Source organism: Mesoplodon densirostris, chromosome 4 (genome assembly GCF_025265405.1).
Source record: "Mesoplodon densirostris isolate mMesDen1 chromosome 4, mMesDen1 primary haplotype, whole genome shotgun sequence".
Classification (NCBI taxonomy): Eukaryota; Metazoa; Chordata; class Mammalia; order Artiodactyla; family Ziphiidae; genus Mesoplodon; species Mesoplodon densirostris.
This window is the reverse complement of record NC_082664.1, coordinates 2,124,895-2,134,484: the sequence shown is the minus strand read 5'-3', so window position 1 is coordinate 2,134,484 and position 9,590 is coordinate 2,124,895.

Sequence of the window (9,590 nt, the reverse complement as noted above, 5' to 3'; positions counted from 1 at the left end):
GGAGTCTGAATAAAGTGTGGACTTGGGTTAATAACAGTGTATCCATACTGGCTTATTAATTATAACAAATGCACCCCCTTGCTGTAAGATGTTGATGTAAGGGAAAATGAATGTGGGGTCCATGGGAACCCTATGTACTGTCTTCACAATTTTTCTGTAAATCTAAATCATAAAATCTACTTATGCAGCTTGCTGAATTACGACGTCAGTTGAATCCAGTCTTGACCAGTTTATTGTTAAATGTTCAGCAGTGATTAGGGAAGATTGGGACCCAGAAGCTTGTCATGAGGACCCCTGGGTCACTCTGAGATCACTTGACACTGGACCATCCTTACTAGTCTTGAACTCCGTTCCTATGCCGAGGTCAGGTCACAGCCCCAAAGTCCCTGAAGGCAGTTCCTGCAAGAACCCATTGCACATACACCCCAAACCTTTCCCAAGGGACCTGCAACCATTTGCTGGAGTAATTGAACTACAGGAACTAAATACTCAGCCTTTTGAACACCGGCTCTGAACTGACAGTAATTCTGGGAGCCCAAGACATGACCTCAGCCCGTCAGTCAAGGAGAGAACTGGCAGTGGTCAGGTAATTGATGGAGAAGCAGCTCAGGGCTGACTCTCAGCGGTAAGCTGTCCATGGAGCCACACTTTGGTTATTTCCCAGGTCCGGCACAGCTTGTTGGGATAGATGTACTTGGCAACAGGCAAAATCCCCATATTAGTTCTCTGACCCATGGACAGGGGGTCACTACAGCGATTCCATATTCCTTCCTCAGTATGGCGGGAGGGGCTGAATGGAAACCCTGGCACTTCCTCTCCCATCCAGATAGAAATCAGAAGAAACGACACGTCCCTGGAGGGACTGTGGAAATTAGTGCCTCATCAAAGGCTTGAAAGCAGCAGCAGCAACGATGCCTAACACCCCCCAACACGCTTAATTCACGTGTACAGCCCATGCAGACACTGGACGGATCTTGAAGAAAGACCGTGCACCTCTGTAAACTCACTCAGATGGTCCATCCATAGCACCTGCTGCCGCATGAGTCTTCACTGTACCTTTACTGGAGCAAACAGACATAGCCCCTCACACTTTGGATGCCACTGTTGACCTGGTAATGTCTTTTTCTCCCCAACAATTTGAAAGGATGACCAGAGCGCGGTTTTACCTGGCACGGCCGGTGGTGCACATTCACAGCCTCGCCCCAGGACCGCATCCATTCTCTGCTCTCTGCCGTGACAGGACCAGAGATGTTCCCCTGCACAGAGCATCACACTGGCCCACCACACTGATGGCGTCATGCTGACTGCATCCGACCGGGAAGTGGGAAGAGCTCTAAATGCCTTAGGAAGATAGGCACTAAACCCCACAGAAACTCAGGGCCGGTGAAGTCAGTGAAGTCAGTGAAGTCTCTGGAGGCTCCAAGACGTTCCCTCCAAGGTGGAAAACAAGACGCTGTGCCTCACAGCATCAGTTTGAAGGCGCTGCTTTCCTCTACCGAGAGTGTTGCCTGCAAGGCTGCAGTGTCGGTGGGACCAGGAGCGAGGCACAAGGACGCAGCAGGTCCAGGACGCAGCACTGTCTCATGATCCCACGATGCGGATAATCCAACAGCCCTGAGCGCTCATAGCCATAGGGATGCTGCATGCGGTCTCTGGCAAAGACCAACTGGAGAACCACAGCGCCACACTGTAGGATGTCGGAGCAGATCCATCCCCTCTTCTGCAGGTAACTACTCTCCTTTTGAGAAATAGCTTCTGATCTCGCTGGGTAGACCTCACCATGAGACATCAGGTGATGCCTGACCCACCCAGCCATAGCGCAGATCCTGGACAGGCAGCCAGCGCCAACTAGGAACGCTGCGTAAGAGCCGCGCTCCGGCAGGTCTGGGGTTTGTGAGCGAGGGGGTGTGTTAGGGGATCAGACCCCCTTCCGCGCAGACTTCGGCCGCATGACCTCCTTGATTCTGCCGATGGCACCCTGGGGCGTTCCTTACAACCCGCTGATGGAGGCGGACAAAAGCTGAGCCCGGTTTACAGACGGCTCTGCATGATTTGCTGGTACCGTCCCGTCCACAAGCAGACAGAGCTGCAGCCCCACTCAGGGTCGCCCCGGGCACAGCGAAGGAACCTCCTCCAGGTGGCAGAACTTCGAGCAGGATGTTTGGTCTGTGTACGAGTGAGAGGCATCCAAAGGTCCAGATCCACACTGAGTTACGGGCAGCTGCTACCACATTGGCTGGGTGGTCAGGGACTTGGAGGGTTAGTGACCAGGAAGCCTGGGAAAGAGACACGGGGGTGGAACCTCTCAAAGGGCACAGACTGTGAAGGGTGCCCAGCAGAGGGCATCCCCTGCAGAGGAGGCTCTTAGCAACCAGGACGGAAATCCCACCCTGCGCACGTGAACCCGTCAGCCCTGCCCCAGCCGGCCCTGTGCTGGCTTCAAGTGGCCAAGGTGGGGATGAGGGACCAGCATCTGCCTCCCCGACTTCGATGCAGCGTAATGAGCAAACAGCAGAGACCAGCCCGACTGCCAGCTAAGGCACCACCCCCGGGGCCCCTTTCTCGGGGGTACAGCCACACCCCCTCCTGGAGGCCTTGCTCTCAGCCGGGGCAAGGGGAGGCGCCCCTCCCCCAGCCCCTTCCCCTGGGAGGCACCGCCTGTCTCTGCTGTTTCACTGTACACGTCTCCCCCCGCCCCTCAGCATGCGGTCTCTGGCAAACGCCAACCGGAGAACCCCTTTCTACAGCCCCCTTTCTACCCAATAAGTCTTTTTTACTGAGCATCCGCGTCCTCAAACCGTGGGGCGAAGGCAGCTCTGAGCGGCGCCTGCATCTCGACTCACCTTCCTTTCGGATTCAGTTTCCTTCGTCCCTGAGAATTCCCTTTAGTGTTTCTCTTAGTGAAGGACAGCTCATGGCACATTTGTCTGAAAATGTGTTTTATTCACCTGTATTCGTGAGAGTATTTTCCGCAGGAGAATTCAATGTTGAGTTGTTCCCCTCCGTCCTTTCAAGATAGCATCTCGTTGTCTTCTGGGCTCCAGCGTCTCTGTGGAGAAGCCAGTGGCGGGTATTTGCTGCTTTTTAGCAGATTCTCTGTCTCTTCCAGGGACTTCAGCGAGTTTCTCCTCGTCTCTTGTTTTCTGCGTTTTAATAGAATCTGCCCAGGAGATTTTGTTTGTTCTGCTTGTTTCCATCTAATTTGGGGTTTGCAGAGCCGCTTGAATCTCCGGCCAGTGCTGCAGAGTCAGAACTGTACACCTGCCGCTCTCGAGGTCCCCGAGCCCCGCCTCTCGAGGCAGTTTTCAGGGAGAGTTGCGGGAATGGGACGTATCCCCAGGGCAGGTGTTTGGAGCCAGGCTGCTGGGCCAGACAAAACGAAGCATCCTTTGGGTCATTCAGAGGAGGACTGGGCCGCTCTGCTTTATCTCCTCAGAGCAGTGAAGGCCCAGCCCCACCAGTACCAGAGGGTCCCGGCCCCCGGCCCCAGCCATCTCACCTCCTCCCTGGCTGAGGGCCCTTGTCTCCTCAGGCTGCTGCTGTGTTTCAAGAGGATAAATCTTCCCTCTGGGCGAGGTTCCATCTGCTCCTGAGTTCCCCGCTGAAGCCTCCAGGCCACAAGTCTCCACCCGCCCTCTCCACTGGCCCCACCCCCACCCCTTCTCCAGGTGGCCTCCCAGAGGGAGACAGGGCTGGGGCCTTTACCGTTCCCTTTCCTGGACTTGTCCGGGGCACCCTCCGTCCCCTGCCCTCAGAGGGGAGAGGTGGGGAGCCGAAGAGGCTCCAGCCACAGCAGGGAACCCGCTCTGGTAACACGCGCTCTCCCACTGGGACCAGGCCCGGTTCCTCACCCCGAAGGTCCAGCCGGGCACAGCATCCTGGTGAACCCAGGTGGGCAGGTTGTGTGTGGGCCTGGCCCCCTCTGCTCCGCAGGACCTACTTCTCCATCACCACCCCCTCCATTCTCAAGGGCTGCTGGGGTGGAGACTCGTGACATCACAGTGTCTCATTTGCATGGGCCTGTCGGATTGGCTGGGAGGAGACCTGGCCTGGCCCTCTGGTGTTCCCAGGGGTTCTGGTGGTCATTCCCCATTGTCTATAGGGGCCTCTGATTGGCTGGCCCTAGGGAGGCCCACTCTGGTGGTCCCAGGACCTACAGGCTCACCAGCTCCACTTGAAGGGAAAGGGGTCTGCAAAGGGCAGCTTGGACCAGGGGGCTGCCAGCTCGCTCGGTGATGGCCGAGGCCTGAGTCAGGGCTCTGTGTCAACCAGTGACCCCACGTTGCCAGTCCGGTCACAGCTACGGGATCACTTTCTGGTGAGACCCGCTCTCTGATTCTTAACCCCTCCTTGAGGACTGGGTGAGAACAGAATGACATGGATGACTGGTCTTTCCCTGGGGGCTGTGATGGACAGAGCCTCTGTGCCAGCCCTGGTGTCCCCAGTCGTAGCCCAGGGATGGCGGGAAAGTCACTGGATGGCTCTGCACCCCCACCTCTCAGCTGGCCCTCGGGTGGGGGAACAGGGATGTGGTCTGGAAGGTGTGTCAAGGGGATGGGTCACACCCTTAGGGGGTCATGACTGCCTATGAGGAGGGGCTGCACCCCTGTCCTGTGGTCCCGGGAGCCTGGGAGGGTTGACACCACCTCACGCGTGCAACTTACCAGGGCTGCTGCGGCCATTGGGCCAAGCCCTGTTCTTGTTACCCCCGTGTGGGAGCCCAGAGGAGGCTCCAGATGGTCTCATCTCGAGTGCTGGGGAGCCAGGAGAGGCTCAGAGTTTCCGGGCTCGCCCAGGTCAAGGCTGGCAGGAGGCAGGGCTGGAACTGTCCGGTCCCTCCTCCCTCCCCGTAAATGCCAGGTCGGGGAATACCTGAGCGCAGCTGTTGCAGTGAAAGCCTTTTTCCGCTGATGGTGGCCCCTGCTGGGCCTCCCCTGGGGGCAGGGAGGCTGGCAGGCCAGCTATGCGGGGAATGAGGGCTGTGTACCAGCATCACAAACATGCAAACAGCTTCAAGCTGTTGGTTCAGTAGGAAACAAACAAACACAGGCTTGAAAGCCGGCGGGGCCTGTGGCGGCCTCATCGACAACGCCACGCGGGGGCACCAGGCTCTGCAGGCCTCCTGGGCAGCCGGGCACCTTCCCCCGCATGGTGTGTGCATGGCCACCACCTTCACACCAGCCCAGGGGCTCTCTGTCGCCCTTGGAACCCAGAGCCCAGAGGCTGCCTTGCCACAGGGGTGGTGGGGTCCCTTCCACGAAGCCCTAAGTGAACCGGAGGAGGAGCTGGGCACCTGCTGCTGCTCTGTGCCGGCCTGGGCCCCGCAGGAAGTGACTGTTCACCGCGGGGCTCCCAACAGCACACATTCATCCTCGTGCCGCTCTGAGGCCAGAAGTCCAAAATCAAGGTGTCCGCAAGGCCAGGCTCCCTCCAAAGGCTGGAGGGGAGGATACTTCCTGCCTCTTCCAGCTTCTGGTGGCTCCAGGCGTCCCTGGGCTTGTGGCCAGGTCCCTCCATCCCCTCACGACCTCTTTTGTGAGTCTGTCCTCCACGTGTTATAAGGACCCTTGTCATTGGATTTGGGGCCCAGCTGGATAATCCAGGATGGTCTCATCTCAAGCGATGGGGAGCCGGGAGGACCAGACCCCCCTCAAAACCCTAAGTCCAAGGGGTGGGGCGAGTGGTGGTGGAAAACCCCAAACCTTCATGTCCCCCAACCTCCCAGCCACGCCCACCCCAGCCCGGGCTCTGCATCATCCCGGGGACCCGTGTGGGGCTCTGGGACCTTAGTCCAGGATCATGGCAACGTCCAGATGGGGGCTTGGCAGTGAGCAGACAGATCACGGGGCCGAGAGCCCTCGAGGTCAGTGTGCCGCTGCTCTCAGCCCACCCCGCTTCCCGCCCCCACCGTGGGGCTCCAGGGAGTTCTCTTCAGCTTCGTGATCTCTGCTCCCTTGTTCCGTCACATTCCCAGCTGGGAACACCCAGCCCCCTATGAATCTGCTCCCTCGTTTCTCTGTGTCCTCATGCAGCTGATGAGCCCGGTGCAAAACACCCCACAGCCCAAAGATGGTGCCTCACCCACGTGTGACCGTCCCACAGCAGCAGTGCACCACCCACAATCTCCCCCCACTCCCGTCTCCAGTGAGCTCACCCCCTCCACAGCGACTCTCAGACAAACCCCAAAGGAAGAGCATTCTTATTTTTTTTTTTTTTTGCTGTACGCGGGCCTCTCACTGTTGTGGCCTCTCCTGTTGCGGAGCACAGGCTCCGGACGCGCAGGCCCCGCGGCCAAGGCTCACGGGCCCAGCCACTCCGCGGCACGTGGGATCTTCCGGGACCAGGGCACGAACCCATGTCCCCTGCATCGGCAGGCGGACTCTCAACCACTGCGCCACCAGGGAAGCCCCATTCTTATTTTTAAAAAAGTGAAAGAGGGGCTTATTCCTTTAAAGTGTCCATGTCACAAGAGACAACAGCTACAGATGACCAGGTGAAAGGAGACTCAGGTACCTGATGCACCTGCACAGACCACTTGAACAGCCAGAGTGAAGGGGCCCAGGACACGAAGTGGTGGTGAGAACGTGGGGCAACGTGGCACAGCCGACGGACGGGGGATAAAGGGCAGCGAGGGGTGGGGGTGGTGGTTAAAGGGCCCACTCACTGGGACGTCACCTGGCGGCCCCGCTAAGGCAGCACGCACCTCTGTGACTCTCACTCCTCTCCCAGAAGAAACAAACATGTCTACACACCACAGATCCGCCTGTGGACGCTCATGGCCGAAAAGGAACCTGCCCCAATATCCATCAGCAGGGGAGTGGATAAACGCCCTGTGGGCCATCTGTACAGTGAGCAGTCCGTGAGCAAAGCAGAGGCACGAGGTGCCCCTAGAGGACGCACCTGCGCCTCACAGGCGGCTGTGACATAAAGGAATCTTTGGGGGCTCCGTCCAGCCGGATGGACACAGTGAAAGGTCTGGAATAGCCGTTGCCTCCGGGTGCGGGAGGCTGAATGGGAAGGGACGGGAGCACCTCTCCGGGGAGGCGGGGGGCGCGTCTTCAGTGCCTTCACAGGTATGGGTGATACCGGAGATGCATCTGTTACACTCCTCAAACTGTACACTTAACATACGTGCATCTCACTTCGAGTTAAAGCAATGTGCTCCACGTAAGATCCAGCGTGGTAGCCCTGCCTGGGCGAGGCACTCCCGAAGCTGCTGGTGGGAGCACACGTGGGGCAGCCCCTGTGGAGGGCAACCTGGCAAATGGACGCTTGGGAAACGCCATCTATAAATACAGTACTGAACATGCATAGCAGCAGATGCAGAAAGCCGGCCACTGCAGCGTAGCTTCTGGTGGCAAATTGAACAACGCGTGCGAAGGAATACAGTGGGCTGCCTCTTGCATCAAAACAGGGAAATAAAATATATTCAGATGTGCTTATGATTGCCTGAAGAGACTCTGGAAGACACTGAAGATGTTAATAATAATGGCCATCCACTGACTGCATAAGGGCTGGCTTAGTCCGTTCAGGTTGCTATAACAAAATACCATAAACTGCGTGCCTTATAAACAACAGGAATTTATTCCTCACAGCCTGGAGGCTGGACATCTGAGATCAGGGTGCCAGTGTGGCTGGGTTAGGGCCTCTTTTGGGTGGCAGACTCCTCACATCCTCACTTGGTGGAAGGGGCTGGGAAGCCCTCAGGAGCCTTTTATAAGGGCACTAATCCCATTTATGAGGGCTCCATCCTTATGACTTAAGCATCGCACAAAGGCTCACCTCCTCACACCATCACCTTTGAGGTTTAGGATTTCAACATATGAATATGAGGGACGCAAACCTGCAGACCATAGCAGGGGCTGCCACCTGAGTGCATATGAGTCACCTGCCCAAACTGAAGGCTGAAGGGGAGTATGTCTATGGGGAAAGAAAGGGGATGGGAGAGGGCTTTTGGGAAAACCAGCCTGAGTGCAGCTTGGCCAGCTGAGTGTCTACACACACTTCACAGAAAACCCATTTGTGTTACAGAAGAGTTATCATTACAACGGAAGCAACGTCACACCTGTACATGAATACTTCAGAACATAAGATAAGGGCTTCCCTGGTGGCGCAGTGGTTAAGAATCCGCCTGCCAATGCAGGGGACATGAGTTCGAGCCCTGGTCCGGGAAGATCCCACATGCCGTGGAGCAACTAAGCCCGTGTGCCACAACTACTGAGCCTGCGCTCTAGAGCCTGTCAGCCACAGCTACTGAGCCTGTGCTCTAGAGCCCACAAGCCACAACTACTGAGCCCGTTTGCCACAACTACTGAAGCCCACATGCCTAGAGCCCGTGCTCCACAACAAGAGAAGCCACTGCAATGAGAATCCTGCGCACCGCAACAAAGAGCAGCCCCCGCTCGCTGCAACTAGAGAAAGCCCGCATGCAGCAACGAAGGCCCGATGCAGCCAAAAATAAATAAAATTTTTTTAAAAAGAAAAAAATTATTTAAAAAAAAACACATTAAGATAAAAAGGATCTTGTATAAAAAAGACTGATGAAGAATATCCACAAGAAGAATTACCCCAAGAAACACAGGGACATTGAAACCAAAAGGCTTCTATTGCTTCAAGACAACCTGATCTCCCTGAGGGGGAGGGGCTCAAGGAAGACACGTGTGGTTTCAAAGAGGAGACGATAAATGTAACAGAAGCCGTGAGCATCCGAGCTCAGAAAAGGACGGGATAGAGAATCACTGTGGAGACGACAGCCACATCTGAAAGAAAAGAAAACTAAACACAACCAGAAATGCCTTTAAAGACAGAGGGTTTGGGCTTGAGGAAATCACACAAAATCAAGTGAAAATAACTACAGTGTAAAAAGAATTGACAGAATGGTAGGGACAGAATTCAAACCAAGGAGATCTAACACGTGCATCATTGATGTTCCCGAAGAGAACAAAACACACGGGACAGAAAAGATACTCTAGAGTGTAACAAAACATGCGTTCCTTCCCTTAAGCTTGAATCTGGAGTTCAAAGGAGCATGTGTCCTGGGGACGTTCTCCTGTAGTTATTAAATTTCAAGGATATAAAAATGATCACAGGAACCATCATTTAAATATCAGGGGACAGTAGCTGCAAGGTTCTGAGAACAAACACGTACGACCCAAGGATTTTCCAATCTACCTTTAAGAGTAAAGGCAAAAGAACCTCTCCTGTATACGAGAGCTTACAGCATAGACAGGACCCACGATAGGAGAACAGCGGGAATCTTGGAGAGCCTGGGACAGCCCTGGATCCCTGCGGTCCAGCATAATTGCTAATAGCACACATTTTTGCTCACCAAAGTGGTCAAGTGTGAGAGGGTAAAGGTGCTATAAAGGATGTGATGGTATCAACTGATAAAATTGGAATATGGATGGAGCATTAGATAAACATATTGATGTAAATTGGTGAGGTTGTGTAAGAGAATACCCCTGTTCTTGGGAAACACAGTGAAATATTTCAAAGGGTCACCTTACGTGTAACTCACCCCCAAATTGCTCAGAAAGCTTAAGGGAGCATGTGAGAGAGATCAAATGATAAAGCAGACGGACTAAACAACA